At 36.3% G+C, this 26,487-nt stretch overlaps 1 protein-coding gene across 6 annotated transcripts in view; it reads right to left on the bottom strand.

Moving 5' to 3' along the window:
- LOC107272189 (neurobeachin) overlaps nucleotides 1–26,487 on the bottom strand; it is a 191,061-nt gene that overhangs the window by 81,015 nt on the left and 83,559 nt on the right. The window lies entirely within an intron of this gene.

The raw sequence follows: 26,487 nt of genomic DNA, 5'->3' as shown, positions 1-26,487 counted from the left end.
GAACAATCTGTTCGCTATCAATTATTCCAAAAGCTCCTCGTCAACGCGATAATTATATTTCAGAAAAAATCAAGCAGTGAAAATATATATTTAACATTTAATATATTATCTGAACACGTATACACGCTATATAATTTTTCAAATTTCCCCAAAATTAGATATACTCCATATACAATAAATATTTTAGATTGGAGGGAAATACGCGTACATAAATCATAACAGCTTCCGCGTTACTTGATGCTATATTTATATATGTATTATATATGCTACATACAAGTTCACATGTTAAATATACCGAACAGTTCATATATTTAGCATACATGTATTATTCCCATTTCGTGATAACAGCATTCCGTAACGTTGCAGCAGTGTCCAGGCTTACGCGTTACGGTCCATTGACAAGTCCTGTTTCCATTCTCAAGTCCAACAACTGTCGATAGATGTAAGCTGCTTAACGAATTGGCAAATACAACAGGCTCCAATCTGTTGTTCAGACTATGTACTTTGTATATCTATATAATACAAATATAATATATCGTTGTATATTTACTTTGCGATATATACATATATATATATATATATTTCATATAATATAATACACTAGCGACTGACCAAGCAAGCCAAGCGAAGCTTAAAGCTCTACAAAGCGTTGAGAGCGACAATTAATCAATCTTGCAGAGCATGATTAAGGGCATACTGGTTGTGTTGAGTGAGCTTAATATAATAATGGGTATACTTATTTTGTACATAGTTTTTCCTTTTTTTTTTTGTGGATCAGGTTTTATGTCGCGTTCACATTATTATACTGTTATCAGTACGCTTAATTACACTGTACTTGTATATTCTTGGGCGTATTACTCTGAGCTTATTTCTGTCTCATATTTGCTACTCTGCATACTATTATTTTCAACAGTCACCCTAAGGCTCGAATGATGATATGCAGAGCTGTTGTACCATTAGTCTATATTACCTGGCTCGTTCATATTTCCCTCATTTCCTTTACGAGTTACAGCGAGGTGACGAGTTGATCACCTTCGTTAATCATTTAATAATGATACGGATTAATATATATAGGTATTGTGCTTTTATAATAAACCAAATGAAACATCGTTAAAGTTTCTTCGTAGAGCTACTGTACCGAGTAATTTGATTTATTACACTTGAATATTGTTTTTGAACTTTAAATACTTTTTGGAAATTATACTAAATTTATATATCCAGTGGGTATAGTCGTACGCCATTTGGTTTCGAGGTAGTAAAAAGAAATTGAAGTTTTTCAAAAGTTACCCGAAAGACATACATCAATTTTTAATATACTTCAAGTCACTTTTGAAACGATACGTTTTTCGTGTTATCGCTACGTAGTGACGTCACTCTAAGCGAATTACGCAAAGTTAAACTTTACTTATTTTGCTACGATATATTCATTTTAGCCGATATAATTTAAGCATTTAATTGGTTGGTACTTTATTGAATTTTTATAAACTTTTTTCTTCGTCAAACACGTCGACGTTGATGTTTCCTTCGGTCGCCAACATTTCTATGACTTTTCGCTCTCATGAATATACAGTTGATTTGTAGCGTCTGGCGTGACGTGTCGCATGATCAAATTTACTGTGCACTTGAGATTTCTTGTGAATTTATCCCAAGTGCTTGGATAGAGTCTAAACGATTGATAAACGCTTCGTTCATCTATCACAGATAAGTTTGGGGAAATGACAATTTTTATCGGTTATATTTATACTTGATAATATATAATAATAATTCGGCATTCGAATCTCAACCCTTTGAATTCAGCGCACTCTCGGGGTGGATCATCAATATCAATACACCTTTCGTATATAATGATAGACTTGCGAGAGCCTTTCGTAGTCAAAGGGTTAAAACGGGAATGACGTAATAGCGGCGTCCGAGTAAAACGCAATCTCTACGTTATCATTATGATGGGTGATTAAAGTGTTAAATGATTGAACAATTATTCTCTGTATGTTTAATAGCGTTTCAAATAGAAATACGAAATTGGGAAATTTTATTTTGAAAATTGATGAAATTCTGATTATCTAAGGGTAATGTACATTGTGACTTGATTTTTCGAATCACAGTCCCAAGGCGGCTCCGGTTACCGATACAGATAACGTTCTCGATTTCTGGTTCCCTTCGGGTCGCCACTTTGCTCAGACGCTACGCTCTCGGGTTGATTCTTATAGACCGACCCTCTCTAGCTCAAACCTAGCAGCCTTAGTGGCCGCGCATTTCCGTAACCGACCGCTCCCGTTCGTGCATCCAGTTGCGTTTGCTGATTTTACGCGACCCCAAAGATCAACAGGATCCGTTAACCTATCGCCTCGTCCGATAGGTTCCATCAGAACTCTCGTTCTTGGTGGAGTTGGGCCTGTTCCACCGCAACTCCCAGTTTCTACCGGCTCGTCAGTTCCCGGTGAAAAAAGAATTGGCTGGCGCCCGCCTGGCTTGCGGATGCACGAACGACGGGTGGACGGCCGAAGGTAACGTAGGTTGGTTCTCGAAGATAGTTCGTTCTCGGATGCTTTGCTATCGGTGTCGGGTCATAAGTTAAAAGAATTACGATTGATTATCCGTTCAGTGCAGAAGCTCTGGTATGATTTTGTGCAATGCTACAAATACGTTAAATATACTTTTTTATTACAAAAATAATATTTGTCTTTTACCCTTTTGTAATTTTTGATACCTACTTCATTCGTTATATCAATTTTGGAAATTATCAATTTAATAATTTCGTACGTTCGGTACCAAACAGCGGATGTCATACTGAATTTAATCCCCTTTGACCAGTATTTTTCGATATAACTTGAAATTTGATTTTAGATACGTAGGGCTGCTTTCATTACGCCTTCGCTGATTCCAATAAACTCGCTCGCGGATAGGCCGATCAGGCATTAAATATAATTTTATTAATTATTCCTATAGCACTGTCCACAGTAAACTCCATTGATTACATTGGTCATTTCGTCGGTTAAAATGTATTCGATCCTAAAAACCATTTCATGCTTATATAACATATACAGTCAGTTAAAAAATCATCATGTTACCTAATACTATTTTTTTACAAAAATAAAAATCTCATAATGGGACCTTACACAGTATATATAACAATGACGTAACTTTATATGCCGTGAACTTTGCCGTTCGTAATCTCCCAATTAAATTTTTTCACGTTGCGCCCTTAATCCACCGTTAATCGGGAGCAACGAACGTCATTCGCAGCAATGGAAAATTATAAGAAATAAATAAAAAGTCAACCCCCATATCCCATATAAATCGCGCTGACACAAATTTTGGCCAATTCGTCTAAGGGGGGGAAAAAAAAAGATCTACAAGGCGCGTGCCACCCCGAACAAGGAGTCCAATGATTTGTGTGTAACGCAGAAGGGCCGAACCACCCGTATAAAAACATTCTAAGGGGGCAAAAATAAAAGGGATGAGAATAACGCGACGATCGTGCCAATTCTGAAAATAAATCGCATTCGAAATAACAATAAGATATCGAGATAAAAGAGGAGGAGCAAGGAAAGCGAAAAAAAGAGAAAGGAAGTAAAGGACGAGAAAATAGAGGTCGAAAGGCAAGCAAGAAAGAAGAAGACAAAAAAAAAAGAGAGGGAAAACTCCATACATACAGCAACGAGGAGAAGCGATCGATTTTCAACCCTCTGGGAGCAGTACACATATGTACTCTGTATACGAGTTATTCATATCCTACATACGCTATTCAATACGTCGGTATTTCTCAATGAAAAAATGATTCGTAATTATCATGCGTGTTTTTTGACTCATATGTAGCAATGAACGTATGTACGTCAAATTAATATAGAGCTCTCTTGCGATCAGCTGGTATCTTGCCAAAGCTCGAAAATATTTTATGGAAGCCTAAGGAACCTTAAGCCCGGTTCATATGTTCTGAAAACGCATACGAGTTTTAACATACAGAGATAACAGATGTTAATTAACCTGGCCAGGTAGATAGCGTTAGGTACGCCCATTCAGGCTTTTATTAATAGCGAATGTAAAACCGAAGTCAAGTCTACCTGGGAACTTACGTAATCTTTCACTGATACGCAACAGGGGATATATCGGGATAATCGGGTAATGGTAAATACCGGGGTAGATACCATTGGCACTTTCAAATGCTAAATACTGTTGGTCCTTTTGTTAACTCATTATTGGTACCTACTGAAATCCAGAAAATTCGCTTGGTCGTCGCGCGTGACGCAGCGGCAGTCACTTTAGAGTCGTTATACAAATAGCTGGGATTTCATTGGATGACACTTTGGAGAGGAATTTAGGACCTCTCAGCTCAGAGTTCAGGGTTACTAACTTAAGGGTTGCTAATACTTTAGGCGCTATATACATATATATATATAGTTATTTGCAATTCCGGTGTATACTTTACATACACAGGTTCTAGGTATATTATGTCATACGTTATACATGACGACAGTCGTGCGTCGTGTTCAAGTCAAGGACTGATTTTTGACGTATCGAGTAATTGATCTTTTTTTTTTTATATGAATTGACCTATGGGTCAATTTGATTAACCGGTTATTACCAAAACGGTCTTTTTGATTATGTATAAAGATCGATTACGATACTGAGGTTGCATATTACATATATGTATGTACAAGTACGATTCACGTATAATATCTGTCATTCAAGTTTGTCCTAGAACAAGATTTTAAAATGTCTTGAAATTGTCAATGGCGATTGACAGGTCTGGAGTGGCAATAAAAAAAAAGTAGACAAAAATGAAAAAAAAGTCTTAGAGTTATGAGGTATACGATTACTCGACATAAAATAATTATGTAAAGCAGCTTTGAAGAATTAATCGAGCGTATACTAGCGCCTTAATTAAACACATTATAAATTTTTTTTTTTAATAAAAAAACTGAAAGTGCCAATATCATCCCCACGGGGTTTTCCCACGCACGAAGGATCTAATAACTTATTGCCTATTATTCTTAACACATTAAAGGCGGGAGTCGTAGTACCTACGATTTATCTCGACTGTAGCTTAAAGGCGGGTATTAGTACCTAGCATACTTTCGTCAAGATCCCCCGCCTTTAATGTGTTAATTGAATGATATGCCTATATTCACAGCCTTCGAGAGGATCGTTTTCACGCAAGCTTTTACATCGTAATTAATGACTCTGTTATTACCGACCGAGTCAGCATTTTCTTTCAACGGAATGATAGCTTCACCTGAGTGATTGATAGATCCCAGAGGACTATATCGTCATGCAACGTGAAGTCTCATTATAGTATAGCAATTACTTTATTTTTGGTTAAAACCAGTTATTTCGCAATCTCCAGGGACAGTGCTGCCACCGTGTCTGTCCACGAGTGGCGAACCACGGAAACACGCGGTCAGGTTTAAACTCCAGTTTCATCCCACGTACCCATTCTCACTGGTAATTGTAATTTTCGAGTGCTCAACTACTCGAGCTTTCTGAGGTTACCAACATTTATACCTAGATAAAAGTACGTAACCAGAACAACAGTCTGTATTCACGTTGGTGGTACTACCCGGCGCACAAGGTACCTGGCTCTTCTTACTCCTGGTTCCTGAATACAGTCACCGAAATGAGGAGGCCGGAGTTCACAGTCACTTTGAAGATCCTAAGGACTGAAAAGCTGATTGCACGTTGCTTTATTCTCGCATAAGAAATTACTCGGCTTTACTTCATTCTCTTTTCTTCTTTTTTTTTTTTTTTTTTTTTTTTTTTTTTTTTTTTTTTTTTTTTTTCTTCGCTAACTTCGTTCCTCCGAGTCATCTTTCTCCAGCTTCCTACCTTACCGACCCGTTTTCTTTATCGACTGTGAGCTATGAAAGAGGCACCCAACTTTTACGAAGAAAAATTCAATGCGCTCATGGACTTTGTACGTATAAGGTAAATTGCATATATGCATTCGAGTGAAAAACTTGATAATGATAGTTTTTTTGTTTATTACAATGATTTATGTCGATTCGAGCTTTATTCAAGTTTCGTTTATTCTTATTGACTTTCTACATTATCTTTAGTCTGAGCTTGGCAAATACTTTTGTTTTTGATATAATTGAATGAGCTCCTGGATACTGTTTACCTGGATGTTATTTGAGAAACGGTTATACTGATTTTCCAAATACGTATGCAGGCACATATGTAGGTACCCTATTGTTTGATAAGGTTACTTCTAACGATGTTAAATCCACTCTAGGCTGGCTTAATGGGGGATTTCACCTGATTTCCGAGTTACTCGTTGTTATTCTGACTGGTTACGGTTACTTCAAGGAAATTCATATGCGAGTATCGTAGCATTCCGCGATTATGGTTCCTCCAAGGGGTAGAAACATACTAGTATAGTATTTTCGCGTAGACGCAGCAGAGTATGATTGGTCTATACACAATTAGCATAATTATAATTATACCGTATGACCAAAAACGATTTATCTGGATGTATATTCAATTTACATTCCATCGAAAAGTCTCTGTACGAAGCTATCGAAGAACTTCGATGTAGTTATTGAAAAGATTACATGAAATTTCGCAAATCCCAAAGTTTAAGTTTCCCAAGAAAATTGTTTTTAGAATAAAAAAAAAAAGAATACGTAGCTTGGAGAGATTCGATAAAATTTCATGAAAACTTTCAACCTTATATCCTATCCGCTTTGCGTTTCAGAGATAAATTTCAGGACTTTCCATTAACCGAGACACCCTGTATGTGGCTTCCTCGCGAGCTTTCACTGCCTTAAGCTTCAGATTATGCGCAAGCTACACTCCAGGGGTGTGTATAATCCTGCATAATGCAGGAGTTGCTCTAGAGATCGTCTCAGGGTGGTTTATTTATCTCAGAATTGTCAACGACGCAAATTATTCCTTGGTGTAATACAGAAAAATTGTTTAAACAGGTATAATTAAGATCCAATATACAATGCTGATATAAGTCATACAATGAAGTTCGTTTATCGAAGCTCGAATTCTATATGAATTTATTGATAACAGAAAGTATTGTCAATAGAAATTATTGAAAAATAATATCTGTTATCAATAGTCAATTTATTTTTTAACATATATATACATACTTGTCTAGCCATGTAATAGATAACAATGAAACTATTGATTTAGGTAAATACGTACGATTCGGTCTGCGAATAAGGAACAATGAGATGTAATAGAATACGTGGAAAGTGGAACAAGCAAACGACTGAAAGCTATTATAATGCAGGATGTGCTGTATAAGTAGAATAAAAAGCTCGTACATTCCAGAAAATATATAATGGGTGCATTATAAGCTTTTACCATAAAGCTCTTACATTATAGTTATATCGTCCTTGAGGCAGAACGACGAAATATACATACGTCACGTACTTGTATCCATGTCGTATATGTTATGCTTAGGTGCTGTAATAAGTATCTTTGTAGATTGTACTTGTTATCGTAGAAAGTTCTTATAACGGCAGTCGAAGGTACGAATAGTTATTACGAACCGTGAGAAATTATGAAATTTTCCGATAATTTGCCTGGGCTTAATTGGATTACGGTAATTGAAAACTCGACGTCGGTGAATCAATAATCAATCCAGGCTATCCATAACGGACCTTTGATCTCTCCCCAAAGGAACTCTGTACTCTCGCACTCAGTATAATAAGGATAAACTTCCTAGTGAACGGCTGCAATTACGCGGTGAGGATATTTCAAGGGAGATCAATGGATGCTGTGTACATTAAAAGACCCACGTGTACGAGAGTACCAAATCATGTAATAATGTCCGATAAGTATGGAGAATTATGTATAAAGTATGATTTCGATTAAAATAAAAATTTGGATTTTTTTGCAATTTGACAGGGATACAGATTTTTGTTGAATTATCAAAAAAATAAGGCAAGATGTTTTTCAACATTTTTTTCAAATTTGATTTATCACCTGTACAGATATTGATTATGAGAAGAAAATATTACGTAACGCGTAATTAATTTTATAAATCAATCCCAAGCTTTCCTATCGTTTCGCAATCATCTTGATCATGCTTGGCTATAATTAACGAGAAATTGTCATATAGAATGTTCCGTAACATTATTGGCCGGATATTTCGTTAGGCTTCGTTGCTAACGACGTTCGACGTCGTTACGCCGAACGTAATTACGTCAACGCCCAAGAAAACAGTCAATTTTCAAAAGACAATTCAACCAGCTCCTACGGAAAATTCTGTCGTTTTCGTCGAAATTCAAATTCGATATTCACTCAAAGGAATTATTTTCATTTAATCATTTCGCTCCATTTCTCTTCTTTGATCGTCAATCGTGACTGGATTTCGCTGGATTTTCAACTGAAGTAAAAAGACTTTGTAGGTATAAATGAAATTCTGTGCTCGTCGCCTTCTTACGTGTCGTTCGACTTTATTTCGTATTTGCGGTGAACCATTAGGCTACGTGCATTAAAAGCTACTCTCGTGAATAGTACCTGCCTCTCAACGGAGTACGTTCACTAAAAGCACAGCTAAGCTATTAAAAGTGGATTGCCATTTCGAAGAAAGATATTCTTCTGCGACGTACGAGCTTTTCGAAGATCTTATATATTTTTATGTAGATATATTCAATAATGGTGTATAATGAAAAAAGTTTATAGATATATTTCAAGTCTAGGATATGATATAATATATGTAAATAATATGTGGAATAAGTAAAATGAGCAACTGCGCCGGGAATATCCTATACTCTACCTCTTGTATGATTATATAATTTAATATATTTATATAATACAAAGCTTATGGACGTAGAAAGACTTCAAGTTCGTCATGAAATACAATGGGGAAACGAGATGCTGTCTTTTAAGAAATTCAATTTCAATTCCAATGGATATTACGGGCATATAGGTACTTACTGTTATTTATTATTTTCTTGAGAAAAATACAATAATGAATCTCGGACGCTTGGATTATTCGAGATTCGTGGTTGGGGTTTAGAGTTGAAACTATACTGGTTACTGTACTCTATATCCGCTAGATGGAGGCATCAGTCGAGTACAAAAGCACTCGCGAATTGTCTGAGTGGTGCTTTTCGTAAAGCTATCAAAGAAAAACACTGGGAGAGAGCTACGCTTAATTGATGCTCAAGATCTTTTTTTGTAACTTTAGTATATCATTATATACGGGAACGAAGAATAACATAAAAAAGAGCACAATGGAGAAGGAATAGGAAGGAGCTTTTCAATGCTGAATAATGAATCTCGGGGACTCCTTCAGTCGCTTTAATTGTTCCATCGGAAAATCACGGGAATCCTTGCAGGCTCCATATTTCGCAACTGACTTCAACTCTTGATATTCAGAATTTTTATTCGATAAGAATAATCGGATGAAGTTATAAGAAATTCGAAAAATTGTACAAAAATCGATTATCAAATTTAAATAATACTATAAAATTCTTAATGGAAAATAAAAGACCACGGCAAAGTCTTTTCGTAACATCAAAATGGAAATCTCGTTCCAATATACATGCTCATCTATAACTTTCTTTTTTGTAACACCCTTTGAAAATTGCCTTAAGCTTTGTATCATTAGCTACGACGTTATATCAAAAACAAAACTGTGCATGTGCATAGCTGTATATAAGAGCTGAGCCAAAATAGAAGCAGTGAAGTTTTCACACTTCAGCTGATAAACGGCTTAACGTGCCGTTAAGGTTCGAAGTTACAGTGCTATGAACTGTGAATGCTGTTGCTTTTACGACATCCAACGCAAGCGACCGGTACACGTGGTGTTCGCCAAACGATTTGCAAAAGCTGCTTGGACGTACAAGTTAAATAGTCCCTTTGTGCGTACAAAAGACGAGGAAGTGGTAATAATTGACAGGACTTGGAAAATAGAGGGAGCTGCTGCTACAGACAGAATTGCATTAAAATGTCTCGCTTGACTTTATAATTTCTGTGTTAATTTAACACATTATCGGCTATGTAATAGCCGACTAATACATGACTATTTAACTGTACTGTATAACTCAGTAAATACGAAGTACCAGTTACATGTCAACAATGTTAAATTTTCCTACTCCGATAGCCGATAGTTATGCAACACACCCACGTACGTAACAATTTAGCTACGTATATCGAGCATTATGTAATTAATACACTCGCCAGTACGATATCCTAACATTTCCGTTATGTAACTGTCACTTGGTATTTGCCAGTGAACTTTTATCGAGAATCATGCAATTTATTAAACTTTTAGGTAAACGCGAAAAATTGCGTTTTTGCAAGGAACGACAAATTTTTTTTTTATAAATCACAAACTTTTATTAATTACAATGACATTTTTTTTTTAGAAAATTACAATAGTTATCTATGGACGTAAATGTCGCTGGTATCGAAAGGTTATGTCAGGATGAGTTTCAACGAATCAAGATTCTGACTGAGACAGTTGAGATTCTTAAAAAGGAACCAACTGTTGATGCAGAGCAATGAAGATCGTGAGAAATCGTCCAACTGAACTGGTTCCTTTGAAATTCTCACGTAACCCGTTAAGGAAAAAAAAATCTAACACATTGGATTCCGCACGATACAGGATCGTTGGAAATGCTAAATTTCCATTAAGAAGCGTTTCCAAAGTGTGCAGGAATTGCCGAGCAATTCCTTTGTCACGCGATACCAGCTCATGTGTTACGAGCAGATACTGCAGGACTTCGAGTGTTTATCCAGTCACGTACAGCAGGGACGTCTAAACGTATCGATAGAATGGAATGGGACGGTCCTTTGTGATTCTCCAAAGAGATATCAGTTTGCAGTTAATGGCGAAGAATAGGACTATGGGCTTTTTTTCTTAATGCAGTATCACGTTTTGCTTTAAGTATATATTGTGACGTGATTTTTCGAATCACGGTCCCAAGGCGGCTCCGGTTACCGATACAGATAATGTTCTAGATTTCTGGTTCCCTTCGGGTCGCCACCCTGCTCAGAAGCTACGCTCCTCGGGTTGATTCGTATAGTTGTGTCAATGCTCTCGTAAGATGTCGTTATTGTTTAGTTGAGGTTCTCGAATCTGCCGTGGGGAGAGAGTCTCGACGTACCGAGTTGCCCGGCAGAGGAGAGTACCCGACGGAGACGTCTCCACGGACCGGCAGAAGCCCGGGTGAAACACCGGCGCCCCGCTGGAGATGGGCAAAGGGCTGTAGAGCGGGCGGAGATAAGGTTTTGCTAAGATTGAGGGCAAGGGAGGAAATTTATTAATTGGTGAAGGGATTTCGATTTTACAGCTCCGATTCGTTCTGCTACGTTCTCGATCCGTTGCTCTTTGTCTCTCGCACTATTTGCCGGACTCTTACCCCGACCCTCTCTAGCTCAAACCTAGCAGCCTTAGTGGCCGCGCATTTCCGTAACCGACCGCTTCCGTTCGTGCATCCAGATGCGTTTGCCGATTTTACGCGTCCCCAAAAATCGACAGGATCCGTTAACCTATCGCCTCTTCCGATAGGTTCCGTCAGAGCTCTCGTTCTTAGTTGAGTTGGGCCTGTTCCACCCCAACTCCCAGTTTCTACCGGCTCGTCAGTTCCCGGTGAAAAAAGAATTGGCTGGCGCCCGCCTGACTTGCGGATGCACGAACGACGGGTGGACGGCCGAAGGTAACGTAGGTTGGTTCTCGAAGATAGTTCGTTCTCTGATGTTTTGCTATCAGTGTCGAGTTAAGGAAAAGAATTACGTCACAATATATATATGCACTTGAACATAAGTCGTAATGTTTAGCAGCAAAGATATTTCCTTTATTATCCAACAATGGGATTGAGGTCCTTATAAAGAAGCTTGTTTTTCGGATTTTCTCATGAAAGAAAGCACAGAGAAAGGAGCGGAGAGGAGGCTTAACTTTCAAGAGGGAGAAGAAGAGGGATGAAGGAGGATGGGGTTGGGTGATAAAGATCGTGAGCGACGAGTGAAGAGGGAGGGAACTGACAGAGGATATAAGGCGGACTGAGAAGATGACGAAGAGAAAAAAGGAAGAAAGACAAGTACCAGAGTAAACAGAAAGACGGAGAAGAGCGGCTCATTTAAAGAAATGAACAAACAATCCTCCTGCCTTATCCCTGCTTCAGTCTGCCGGCTGTGTTCTTGGGGTTGACTTTAATCAACTTTCCTTCTTTAATTAAATCGTCTTCGAACTTCCGGATCGCGTTTGTTGTTTCGTACAGTCTGACACGAATAATGCGTATAGGAATAATAATATTAATAAGTTCACTTTGTTCGTCGACAAGCTTGCTCGCATAAACAATGAAAAATTTTTTCCATAGTGACGTCACTCCTTTCTAAAATATTTTCGCAACGTACGTATTCTATACGCAAAATTTTGATTTTCAGGTATAAACGAAAATTCAATTGAAAACGTGTCATGGAATTATTATACATATATATTTGCGTCATCTATAGACGTAAAGGAGCTATGAAAAACATGCTTGAATATTAACGGTCATTACGTTTACGTGCCAATAGTTTCACCATCAGTCATCGTTTTCGACGCTAATGACTGACGTATTGTGTACATAGATATATGTATGAGTATCTAGTATAGATATATGGACCACGTGTGATTCTATGGTGGTTTTCAGTCATGCCGTGGGAACGAATGAATTTTCGATTCTGCTTTGAAGGCACGTGGCGCCATCCGTGGACGCGTCGCTGAAATAATGGCAAAATGTTTTCCCATTAAAATATGCTAATCTCTCGCAAAGGGGAATATAGAGCAAGTTTTACGCGAACAACAATGACGCGCGAAGTCCATCTTCTAAGCAAGAGGCGACCGGAGATGCATTATACATTATTTACTTCAACTTTTAGGTTAAAAGCCGCGGCTTATTTCGCGGGGCATCGTCCAGCTTTTAAATTAAACCACCTCCAAAGCTCGACGAACATTACAAGCTGATTAATATCAACACAAATTTTTCTTCACTGCGATATTTGTATATATATATATATCCCAGATTCCAATTACTCCATAAGATTTGAAGAAAATAAACGAATCAAGATTACTTAACAATTCCGTCCGAGTAGAGAAGTTTTGCCGATGAACAAATTTACGGATTTGTTCTTGCGCGTTAAACACTAAAGTTATTTTTTGGTGGAGAGAGTTTAAAAATGAAAAAAAAAAAAGAAATTATCAGTACTACAGCTTTAGCCCAATAATAATCACAATCGTCCGGAAAAAGTAATGTTGAAAGAGAGGACAAAAAAATGTATGAAAACTTTTTTCCAACTTCAGTTACTTAGCGTCAGGATAATACTGTTCTTCGTATACCTTGCGTTCTAGTTGTCAGAAGTTAGTACTGTATTTTTCATCTCGTCATTTGAGCTATCTCATTATCGCAACCAACCTTCTTTTATACATGTCGTATAATATCAGTAACTTTTCGTGCCGAGTTATTGTCTGCATCCAGTGGTAAAGTTTACGAGAGGCAGTAATACTTTCGAGTATTCGACGACGTCTGGCGAGAATTGTCTCGATGTGAACGAGAGCCTTAATCCAGCCGGTAGCTAATAAGAGCACTGTTTTATGAAAACGTATAATAGGAGCGTTAAAAAAATAATTGAAATTTTTTAATGTAACTTTCTTCAGTGTTCCTTTTTTTTGACTTGATAAGGTAGCCTGACTCGATCAATGAACGAATACTTCCTGATAAACGGACGGGTTCACTTAAACTATACCTATATGTATAGTGTCTTTGACAAAGGGTGCCCAGGTCCCTGTAGGCGTTATTTAAGGTCTTCGTCTACTAGTAATTTGTCGCGTGGTGCGAGAATTAGTGATAAAAAGCTATGTTTTTTATTTATATGTAATTTTCGATTTCGAATTAAATATACAAATTGAACAATTGACGGCGTCGAGTTAATGAAATATCCTTGAGAATTGCGTGGCTGGTGCACTAAAGGACGATAGAAATAAAGTTACCGTAATTCGTGGTAAACGAGTTTTGGAACAAGTAATTTCGCGCATTGCGAAAATGAAAACGGGAAGAGGTCGGTACTTTCGCACGGCAGCCAAAGGGTTTAATTTGATTTCGTATACGGTTCTGAAAAGAACGTCGCTATACGCGATTGAAAATTAAAATTAAATGGTGGTTGGCTACTCCACCCTCTTCCGGCTGCGCTATAAAACTTACAATAGGTACTAAACTGTACATTTACAAGTGGATCGTGAATTCTTTCTTGATTAACTTTATGCATAGGTATAGGACGTTGACAATTGGCGAAACTCGATAGATGACTATTCGGCTATTGAAAAACGATTTTATCTTGTATACCTACTCTATCAAGATACAGCAGTATCTCGTATCAAATACCATGATGAGATTTTTACAATTTTTTTTTCTTTGCTTTATAAAACAAATAACGCGAGTCGAATACTTTTTTTTGACAATTTTGTTTAATTCCCATCCGACTGCAAGAATATTCGCTAAAAACGAAGCATTTTAAGAGGATTAAGCAATTACTTCAAATATCGTAGCACTTTGTGGCAGGCTGTCGCGTCAATTATTTACAATAAAAAAAATTATTTTTTCCCAAGCGTGATTTTGCGACCGCAAATTAGCACGTTATTTTTTTTTTCGTAATTTGCAAAATATTCATTTCTTAAGATTCACTTTTATTGATCCTATTTGGAAATAAAACACACTATTCTTTCATATTGCATAATAGTTTTTTTTTTTCTTGTAGTTGCATAATAGTTTATTTCTACATATCACATGTGATTGTGCTTAAATATAATAAAGAAAAACAAAAAAAAAATCAAATAAATCTGTAAACTTTTTGTACTCTTCGGATTTATCTTATATCGATATTCAAAACAATAAACACGAAAATACTTTTTTTTAAATAATTATACGTAAGTATGTGAATTCCGTCATAGTTTGACTAATCGAAAAATATTACGCCAATACGTGTCCGCATGATTGACTGTGTATAAATTGCATACCGGACCTAACAATATATCTATATCGAAAGCCGAACGTTATCGAGGATAGTCGGACAGGTCTTAAAAAATGTCTAAGACCCGTCTGCGTATACGTCTATTATAGGAGAGAAGCCACTTTCATCGGAAAGTTCCGAAGGTTCAAAGTGGAAAACGTAGCCAGGATGCAAGATTGATGACCTGCCGTGTCCCAATATCAAAAGATATAAAAGCCAACTCAGAGGCAAGAAGCTTTTTCTTCTTTCCATTTCCGGGGCTTCTTCCTTCCTTACTTTACCAGCATCCACTTCCTCTTCGCGTTGAATGCAACAACAACCCCGCCCGCCACTCCCCACGTACATATCCACCCCCATCGCCACTTCTTGCAAGCTATTCTCCGCTGTGCTAATGTACCACGTAATTATGCGTGACTTTAAGAACACGTTTCCTTCGAGAGAGCATCGCGACGCTGAGCGTCCTATTGTGCAATCGCGATATTCAAGGGTCATTAACTCTCAGGATAAAATCAGCATAATCGTTACAGCAAATGAATCGAGAACTTTCAAATTTCTCCTTTTTTCCCGTTCAGTACCAAAAAGTTACGTAAGAAATTATCTTGCCATTTGAGTATGATATAGGTACGTATCCCAATGTTGATTAAAATAGTTGACAGATGTTTTTTTTCCCGATGCTGATTGGCTGTCGGTATCGTCAGTTCGTAAATATATACATATACATATATACATATGAACGTTATTGAATTTATTATGATCTCATATTTTTTTAATACAATCCAATCAATTTTTTTGTAATAGATCGTGTTACGAATTTGTGCTTCTGGAAAAATGCAACGACCAACAAGAACCAGGTTGTTTCGAAGCACACATGAAGCATGTAAGAATGGGTCGCGCATGGTTACGTATATTTATGCAAATAGCGAGAAGGAAAGGGGTGCTAGGGCAAGTAGATACGTCATTTACAGAAATAAGGGGTGGAGGGGTCCAAAAGTCGAAGGTCGCTATGTGACCTCATACGGTGGCAAACATTGACACTGCAACCGTCTACAGGATTTTTTTTCGTGATTCCAGTTGAAACTGCGGACTCTTACCAACTGTTAATACGAATGACCAGCCGCAGCCAATTGTGCAGTGTTATCGCTCGATTGTAAATATCATATATATTTTTACGTATTTCATATTCGTAAAATTGGTGAACGTTGAAAAGATAATTTTTGCAGAAATTTCTAACGATCTGGTATATCTGTAGCATCGAAAGCTTTGAAAATAATTTCTCCAGAGCTTTCGTGCTCGACTGTCGACCAAATAACCGACTCCTCCAATATTACGTGTTTGGCATTGTAAACCATATAGACATACTAGCCGAATATTGCGTATCTATTTACTACGTCATATCCAGCAGTGCATACACAGAGATGGAAAGAGGAAGCGAAACAACATTTTTTTGTATACTCTACCCACGGATGGCAATACTGTACATTACTGTATATTCGTTTGGGTCTCTATAGATGCCATATTTCATAAAGGGCTTTTATGAAAGGTCAGCTGTAGGGATTGTCATTGATATCAACTTTGCCGCTTGTCACGATTTAACAGTATTCATTGCTCTTTGACTAACAGCGAAACATACATATTTCGCTTTTTGTTATGGACCATCGAGAGTAATTTCGATAGTCAAAACTGTCTACCATTCCGTGCAGATGATCAGTGAGGTGCAAGGACGAAAAGGATATTCAATAATTTGGAAGATAACGTGAACGAACATTTCGTATGTATTGCGTTAACGCACGTTTGCCATTGCGATATGAAAATTCAAATAAAATTAAAAAATCATAACAGGATTTATATTACACGCTGAATATAAAAAGTAAAGATATAACTAAAGTAAGAGTGAAAATTTGTCTTATACAGTAAATGATGAAGTAGGATAACATACGAATCTGTAATTTCTACTGAATCACTCTGCATAAACGGGCATTCAGGACTAATGAACGACCTGAAGATGGTTCTACTATGAGAATTGATTTAAATCAAATGGACAGAATCTTCATATTACTCAATAGTCCTGAATATGATGGTTATACATAGTTGTAACATGGTTGTGCATAGTCGGTTCACGTATTCCACGTGTTCTTTTGACAGTTCGAAAACAATAAAGTCTCTAGTAAGACACAGGTGGCTCCGTATACAGTTTTTATTACAAACTAGATATATGCGATATCACAGATCAAAGCGATTAAATCAACTTAGAAATTTTTAAAATTTTAGTACCGAAGCACTTGCTTCATGCTTAACTTTTTATATTGAAAGTAAGTTTCCACTATTCTTTCTTGAGTTAATCGATTTGACAGACGAACGATTCGTATATGCATGGTTTTGCAGTAAAATATAAACCCACGTGTAATTTGTTATGGATTTCATTGTTTGGGAACTGTCAAAAAAAAAATTATTCCACTCGTGGATCGACCATAAATGCATTTAACATGATCAAAACTTCCATTGATACAGTCATACCAAAAATTCCTAACCATACCCCTCAAGTCCACGCAGAACCAATTGACAAAAATTTTGATTACAACTGCATTACGAATGTATTACCAATAAATTTCATCGATCCACTATCGCATATCAAAACCACTGTTAATTACAAAGTTAATTACACCAAAAAGCGTTTTTAACTGATCCGATTAAATTAATCGGGATTTGACTTACGTGCATTATATCAAATCATAACAGAGAATCCGAGCAGCTAAGTGAATTTCAATCAGATGTAGGAACCTCGTTATCAAATTAAATATACATATAGATATATCAGATATACTTATCAGAGAATCTATATATACTATATACATATATAGATATTCACGATTTCAAGGAAAGAGAGTCACTACCACGCTATATTCAAATTATACTAAAGCGTGTTGGCTTTCCTAGTCAGTTTCGGAATTGCCTTTCGCATTCCGTTGCTAAAGCTATCTGCGGCATTTCCCTAAGTGGGCCGGTGCACTAGACAAATATGACTGTCACCCGTTACTATCCTACGGAATACAATTTCAATCCTATCAAGTGATAACATCGACCATCTCCTTTTCTCTTGGTCTCTAGAGAATGTCATCGTCTCTCTTTCGTTGGATCGTACGCATATGCACCTTCTGCTTATTTCACTCTCCTTCGTTCCCATTTCATCTCGCTCTCTCCTTTTTCGTCTTGTTTCCTTCCGTCCGCGGTTACCTTGTCCTTCGCTTCGCGTTAACTTTGGGTCGAAACGACTTTCCAAGACATCTTCAGCAATTGAAATTCTTAGTTTTGAATTCGTAACGAGTAGCAATTATTTCGGAATTATTTTCTCGACTCGATGGATTAATTCTTTCAATTTTAATTATCCTCGACGTCACTGTCCTTAGAGGTGGACCCTGTCTTGCCTTTTCTTGTCTGCCGACAAATAAAGACAAAAAAGTTTTTTTTTTTTCTTTCACTATCCCACAAGCGCCTTCGAAGCTGCAATCGATGATCGATCGCAATATATATCATCCCCTAGAATCCACGAGCATTTTAAGGGGGATGAGAAACAATTACTGTAGAGTGATAAAGTAACGAAGGAAACTCTATGGAGGAAGGAAATTTTTGAGCCATCGTGAACGTAGAGAGAGATCTTGAAACGTGCTCAAGAGTTAATGATACCACTTGCAATTATTAAATAATAATTGTGACGTCATTCAAAGTGCTTTTCGAAATTTATAATAGAATTTCGTGAAATATTATACAAAAATTTTCGTATATCGAGAAACATGTAATATTTATATGTAATACGTATAAGTACTGTCTGATAGCACAGTGACGTGTTTGGAAAATTTTTTATAATTTTCGAAAAAATATTTTTTTTTTTTACAAGACTAAAATACAATAATTCGTCCGGAAACGATTGAATCGAATGGGATTTTCTTACTGGTAAAAAATTCGTGCGCACTTTCTCCTTGTGATTGGAAATAAGGAAAAAGTCTTTATGCACCAAGTTCAAGACGTCTAGGATCCACCTTTGTAATTGTTAATTCAAGTTTTAACGGGGCTGCAATTTATTATTACGTGAAACGGGCGAGGGATGATTACGAATTGATAAGTTCAATGACTTTTTTTCCAGTCTTATAATTTACTTTGGTGGATTCGATGCAGGTGAACTTATCAACTATGCATCGTAAATGGTTAGCAGATCCTTCAATTTTATAAGGTGCTACAGAATCACGTATACTATATGTATGACGTATACTATATGTCGGACCTCAACCACTGACAGACTTCAATCCATGAAGTTTCAGGCACGTCTTATCAAAATAATTCGTTCATAGTCACATATGTTATCTACCGATTGTTATGCATTACTTGTATTATATAAATAAGGAAAGATTGAATCGTTACAAAAATTAAAGATTAATTAAACAAAATATTTTTTTTTCATACAGAATAAGATATCGCTTACGTATAAATAAAAAATAAAATATCCAATTATTTTATCAACGTTTCAAATATAAGCAGATGCTCTCTTAGTCCTGATGGTTGGACGACTGATCGAAGGGATGATAAAAATTTCGACCCTATACAAGATTCACAGTCAATCTGTATTACTTTATGCAAAATACATGTCCCCAATGGACCAGTACTCTTTTGAACCCTCCCATGTAATGAACCGGAGGAACCTTCCAAATCTATAATATGTATATTTCGTCCGATAACTCAAATAGGGAGAAAAAAAATCAAAGTCAGAGTGAGTGGCACGTACAAAACAAGGGGGTTCGAATGAATTTCATACGTGATGAGAATTTGTAATTTTATTTCAAATAATACACAAGTCCCAGGGGATACGAGTGTCCATTGTACGTACGATGGATATTTGTATCAAAAAGTCCAAAAGATATGAACGTAGTATATAACTGTACTTTAAAGCTTGAAAGAGTATTAAAATTTGTTGAAAGAAAAAAAAAAGCGACTGAGAACCGCGCGTATTGCGGATGCGGGATTAAATAAAAATGATGAAACTTCAAGAACCAATTACGCATTTCAAAAGTATTGTTTTCTCGTAGAAATAATAAGAACGTAATTATGCCTTTTTTTTTTTTTTTTTAAGGGAGTCTGTAAAATTTCATATTCCTAAGAAATATCTTTATTTTAACATCTCAGTAATTGCTTTCTTATATAATTCTCAAAATGTTATTTTAATCGCCGTTCAAATGAATTTTCTTTTTCTTTCATGACAACATTAATTCTTTATGTTTCATTTCCCATTACATGGGATCATTTGGAATATAAGGTACTTGCTAGATCTTTTTCTCTTTAGGAGGATTGCGGTGCCTATAAATATATATATCTCGTGCGGTATGTCAGATGTACATTTCTCATGTATATTTGTCGGAATATCCGAATAATTTATAATACAAAAAGTTTCCACACGAGTCCTAACAAAATAAAGTCACACCATATTCGCTCTCCTGCATTCCTTAACTAGCACCCACTAATTTCTGTCTCCAGCCCCAGTCCTTTACTTTGTTTTCCAGCCATATCCAAGATATCTTCCTTTTTTGTTTGACAGAAGAGGCAGTTTAACTTAACAACGGAAATCACGTATATTCGCTCTTTTCACCACGTTGCATCAATAGTCAATATATTTAATTTTTAAGTCACCTCAGTTTCCTCTTGTTGAAATACCTGCCTCCTTTAATTAGTGGCGTCAGGAGTTCGTTAGCACGTTCGTCGAAATTTTTTCGATTTGCAGCACAGAACGTCGCGAACAGGCAAAGTGAGAAACGGCCGAATAAAATAGTTGAACATGAAAGAAAGGCACATGATCCCATGTAGGACATCGCAGTAAAATCGTAAAAATCCCTTCTGGAATGGCATTCTGCATCGAGGGTGCAAGTGGAGAAAATGTGACGATGGGGTAAAGTAAAAGTGCTGACTGTGGCAATTCCGAAATTCTCATGAAAATCGTAGTAGAACAAATAGAGAAACAGAGAGAGAGAGAGAGAGAGAGAGAGAGAGAGAGAGAGAGAGAGAGAGAGAGAGAGAGAGAATTGCGAGGTGAGAAGTTATAAAAAAACAAGAAAAAGATTTTTTGATTTCATCTTATTCTCAAATCAGCCTGTACTTATTTACGTCTCCTTTTTTTTTTTCATCTTCAAAGATTCCCCTTCGGTCGGTCTATCAGGTACTCTGAAAATCTTTGAAATTATGGAACACCCATGCTTTCACGCCCGCAAATAATTCAGCTGGGTGAAGCAATATTTTTTATCGCTGCTTACAATTCTCTATAAACCATTTTGAGAGCGTCGCGAGAATTTTACATTTTAGTGAACGAATTTCGCGTAAATCCTCGAGACCTATTATTTTTTATATTCAATTTGATAATCACATTAATTTCATTCCGATTCACATAACGTAATTACAGCCAAGGGACATTTGACATACCTATATCAAATACTGTTTGAATTCATTTAAACGTGAGCAGGTGTACCAATTGTCACGATTATTCACGAAATTGTAACGTTAAAAAAAAAACTTCAATTACAAAAACATCCTATAAATACACGTACAATGAAAATCATACAGAAAATTCAAAAGGTTATCTTATTATATATCTATTATTCATTATCAATTTGCCAATTGCTGATTATCGCGTAACAAATAAAATAATTTAATTCGCAGAACAAAGCAGTGATTAACGACTATCTTTTTTTTTTCTCAAAAATAACACCCAGTCACCCAGAAGAAAGACATGTGTACATAAAAAAAAAGACAATAAAATTAAATATTCATCGTGATCGTTTTGTCTGCCTGTTGGATTTCTAGTTAGTTAATTTTTGTAGGATCTGCAAGTTCTCATCGTTCCCTCGCTCTCGTATCCTCGATCATTCCTATCTTCTCTCTCCTTTCCACTCGTAACGTCACAACGTCATACAGCTGCGAGACGCTTAATCAGTCGCTGTGTAATATGCGCTGTCGTTCCCACTTGTCGATTTGCTGTAACGAAGGCCGAGGGGCCTCGATCAGAACGCAATCGAGTGAGAAGCCATCATGGGCAGGGCTGTCCAGCTTAGTTCTCATCATTGCTGAATTCCCATGAAAGCATTAGTAATGTTTACTCGGTCAGGTTAAAGGAAAATCAGACAAAAAAAAAGAGCGAAAATTTAATATACGAATCTGTAGTGTAAAAAGTATAACGCCAATATATATATATATATGTATGACGCTTAATTTTTAATGGATATTAAAAAAAAAACCGGTATAAGAAATTTCATGTACTTGCATATATATAATAAAATAATTGCATCGCACGAATATCGAACACCTTACGGATTTAAATTGAAATGTTAATCAATTCGTGCCTCGAACACTGAACATTGAATATGCAAATTGACAATTAAACTTGAGCCCGACGTCATGTCGAAACTGCTTAAAAATATATTCTACTCGATTTTCCGATCAAACTTACGTATAACATTGATTTTAGAAATTACGTGGCCAATCCTTTTTGGTAGCTTCTTTAAAACTATTTTGATTGACGGTGTCTTGAAGTTTTCCGATGACGTCAGGCCAACTGTATATCAATCAAGTGAATTCGTTGTCTTAGAATACGTTTGATCGTGACGAAAAAAAAAAAAGAGAAAAAGTTTACGTTATCATTCTTATCAAAGGATTCGCACTTCTTGAAAGAAAATTCCTTAGGAGGATATTTTCTTGGAAATGCAAATTAGCCGGCTTCCAACCAAACACGGAAAGGGGATCTTCTTTGCGCACGTGAAACACGAGAAAGAATTTATGTGACTTGTGGAAAAGATTTCTGGACCAGCAGCAGCCTATAAAATACGCAGGCTCTATATCCGAAGGACATAGTATATTTGAATATGAGTATATTTACATGCAAGGACTTTTTTTTTTTGTGATATGGTCGTAGAACCAATTCTAGATTCAAATACAAAATCACAGCCACGAGCATGGTAAAACAGAAGAAAATTAAGTTTTGACAAGTAAACAAAATTATACTGTAAAGTTACAGTCATTTTTTTATCTGACGGTTAATATAGGTATGGGACGTCATTAGTAATGAATACCAGTTCGTTGCTATAATTCCCAACCACAAGTTACTAGATACTCAATGCATATAGGTGATTCAATTAAATAGCAAATCAACGTTACCGATAGAATAGCATTCCTCTATAATTACGCAATTGGTGCATAAAACGTAATTATTACTATAGAAAATGTAATTGCTCGAAAAATACGTGAATCAACCTACAGAATGAACATGAGTTTCTGAAAATGATGCTTTTTTTTCAATTTACAAATAAATAAATTATTAACTATACCAAAACTGAATAATCGAGGCATCATCGTTGTACGTTAATATTATGTAATTCGTGATCCGAGCCACAAAATTTAACCCTTTGAGTCGGCCGGGAGCCGATATATCGGCTCCTCCTACACTGGCGAGCAGTGCCAGAGCCGATATATCGGCCCGCGCCTCGTAGCGCTTTACTATTCGCATTGCGGGAGAACTCTATCTCAAAATAAATTTGTAATACGTTATAAATGATCTAATTTCATTATGAGAGAATTAAAAAAAAAATAGTTTTTCGTTTTAACTATTCGTGGACGACGACCTTTTCCTATCGCTTGGAGGTACCGAAGTCTAACATAAACACCGATGGTCGCCACTCTGGCGATATTCGATCTGCGGCGTAAATCGCTGGTAGCGTTGGACCCTTATCGGTACTTGTCGACAGTGTTTTATATAACACAAAATATTTATGACAACATAATTTTGTTTCAGCAATGTTATATTACCGATAACAATTATATATTTCGAAAGAGATAATCCGCCTGGCGCCTACCGTGTACCTTCAAGTTATGTTTTATTTTTGTTATGTAATATTGTTTATCTTGTTACAAAATATATTGGAAATACAAAGTATATGCTTCATAATAATTGACCCATATAAAATTATGGTGAACAGATGGCTGTTTGTATGTGCAAATACGTTTTGTACGAGAGAACTCAACTTTTACTTCATTTATAAACATATATACCTTTGTTTTTTCTATAATTCTCAATTGAGTACAAAAAAACTAGTGTCATTGTTTAGTTCTGTATTTCATCTATAATACGCAGCTTTTCGAATCATGTAAATATCGTATCTCGTTTGGTTTTTATAAGCATTTTCCCGAACCCTTGTAAAACTGTGAAATTCGGCCGGGTTTTCTCGCATAGGCACCTCTATTTCGCCCGGCACTAAAAGGGTTAATAAATCATAGTCAATCATACTTTCCGATAACTATACCACAATCAAATCAACAATATTGCCTGTTAATATCATACGATTCGATATGCATATAGGAATACAGGGATTAATATATCATGAATAATAAAATTTTCGATAACTATATCGAACATAATCGATCAATCGTTGACGTTCATCGTCATCGTTCAAGAGCGAGAAATATTTTCAATGAGAATGGCCTCTACCTATGTCGTGCCTAGTAATTAGCATATCAAACCAACCTAACCTAACCTAACCTAACCTAACCTAACCTAACCTAACTGTCTGAACTCCCAAACTCGCTCGATTCATGTTTTCCCGCGGGATGCAGCATGGGTAATTTATAGTAGCATTATCATTCCTCTCACGTGCATTCTACGTGGTTGCATATTCTTTATCGATCTTGCAACGCGCAACCATTCTATCTCCATCCGCTAAGCGTGTACATTACAAACACGTTTGAAATTTCAAAAGATCGATTATCGGATAGCGGGAAATGAAAATTTGGGAAAAAGGTATTGGAGACAAATATTTTTTTTTTCTTCACTTACATTTTCTGTGGGCATAAAATCATAATTCAGTTTATTTAGCCCCGACGCTCTTTTTAGCTCCTTTTCTTTGTAGATTGTCATTTTTGTTTTTGTTATACTCGTTATTTCATTTACGCCTTAACGGTTCCTTCTTTCATACACCGACGAATAATTAATGAAAGGTAAACTTCGACAAAGGTGGAAAAAGGTAATTGCTTTGGGTTAAGATACGCAAAGGCGTGTATAACGTAAAACAAAGTCTGTTCTATCTTTTTTTTTTTTTTTTTTTAATGAAAATTGTCAAGCGGAATATATAAAGGAAAAAATCACTCTCGTTAATCCATAAAACGAGAAGGGCGAAGTACCGTGAAAAATGCCGCCAAGAAGATTCGCTGAACTTGCAAGGGAGGTTTATATTGCCAACGTTATAAAATACCCTCAAAGGGGCTGATGTATTTTCGAAAGAGTCCGGTACTTCTTAAAGGAAATCTTCATACCACTTCTTTAAATCATATTTGAATAAGCAGCGTAATTCGGTCGTGCAGATGGAAATTGACTGTGCGAATATAAATATGTAGGTAACCAATAATTGCAAGGAGAAGTAAAATTCAAATGCAAAATATACATTCATAGCAGACGAATAGCGAATGCGACAGTGAGTGGCGACCTATATATTCATCTACTATATATTTGCATACACAAAGCGACTGTTTGATAAATTGTTAAAGAGACGATTCTTGAAGATATATACCATCTCGAAGAAAAATACGAATATGATAATCGAGCGTTAAGCCAGTCAAGGGACACGTGGGCTTGTTATTGTGCAAGAAAATGAAATTATATTTGCTTATCGAATTTAAACGGAATAAAGATAGACCAAAAGTTTACATTAAATTTCAATTTTTCTTGGCAGAGTTTTACCAGAATATTTATATTTTTCGTAAACCTTATCTCTCATGTTGGGAAGGAGTGCTTTGGAATTTTATTAGAATGGAAAGCGAGTTTAAGGAAAAGTCAGAAACACATCAACTGACGAGAGTACGAGAAAGTCAAGGAAAAAAAAAAAAGAATAATGGTACCTGTATGAAAGACCGTATACGTATAACGTCGTATGGTAGAGAAAGAAAGAAAAGGGAGACACAGAGAAAAAGAAAAAAGAAAGCAATCTGGTATAGATATAAAAAAGTGTTGTAGAAAAAAATTATATTATTTGAAATGCAAAAAAAAAATATATTCGATAGTTGAAATTAGGAAAATTCAATGTAAACAAGAATATCGAGTTTCGAAATCATATTTGACAGGAAAATAAAAGTATTTGAAATTCTTGTTAGGTTTGGGTACATGTTGTCGGTCTCTGGAAAGTAAGAGTCTGCGGTCCACGACGTCTCGTTCAGGTGGTCAAGAGTTGGTTGTTTCGAGGAAAAAGCTTTCCGGATAGCAAATAAAAGAAAAAGGGCCATAAAAGGAGTAAGTCATTCGTGCTTTACACCAGGTTGTAAAAACCATTGGAGTTCTGTAAAGGCAGCTTTTTTCACACTACCTTGTTCCGGCTTTTTCTCTTTCTCCCTCATAAGGGACTTTTACAAACACTGATGTCTCTCTCTCTCTCTCCCTCTCTCTCTCTCTCTCTCTCTCTTCGCCTGTCCGTCATCATAGGTTAACTTTACGTGTTTAAATGAGGGACTTTTACAAACACTGATGTC

Source organism: Cephus cinctus, unplaced genomic scaffold, assembly GCF_000341935.2.
Source record: "Cephus cinctus unplaced genomic scaffold, Ccin1 Ccin1_scaffold1124, whole genome shotgun sequence".
Taxonomy (NCBI): domain Eukaryota; kingdom Metazoa; phylum Arthropoda; class Insecta; order Hymenoptera; family Cephidae; genus Cephus; species Cephus cinctus.
Note: the sequence above shows the minus strand (reverse complement) of the source record. Positions and strands in the feature narration are given on the sequence as shown.